We start from the raw sequence: 301 nt of genomic DNA, 5'->3' as shown, positions 1-301 counted from the left end.
AACATTTGACAAAAGTTTGCTCCTATATTGTATCTGTTCATGTGGGTTAAAACACTAAAAAGAGTGAAGGGGGAGAAAGTTTGTTAAACTATTAAAACTTTCAGGTCTTGGGTCAAATGCCTATTTTCTCTTACTGATAAATCTTTTTTGTTTCTTGGTTTGATGACTGCATATATTGACAAAGTTAAGAACATGAAATAGTTTAGTTCTTTTGTATAAAAACCCATAGATCCTCTTATTTAGCACATCAAGTTTAGTTCCTTCACTTAGAACAATTCTCTTTTTATTAATTATATAGGTC

Source organism: Uloborus diversus, chromosome 1, assembly GCF_026930045.1.
Source record: "Uloborus diversus isolate 005 chromosome 1, Udiv.v.3.1, whole genome shotgun sequence".
Taxonomy (NCBI): Eukaryota; Metazoa; Arthropoda; class Arachnida; order Araneae; family Uloboridae; genus Uloborus; species Uloborus diversus.
This window is presented reverse-complemented; position numbering follows the sequence as displayed.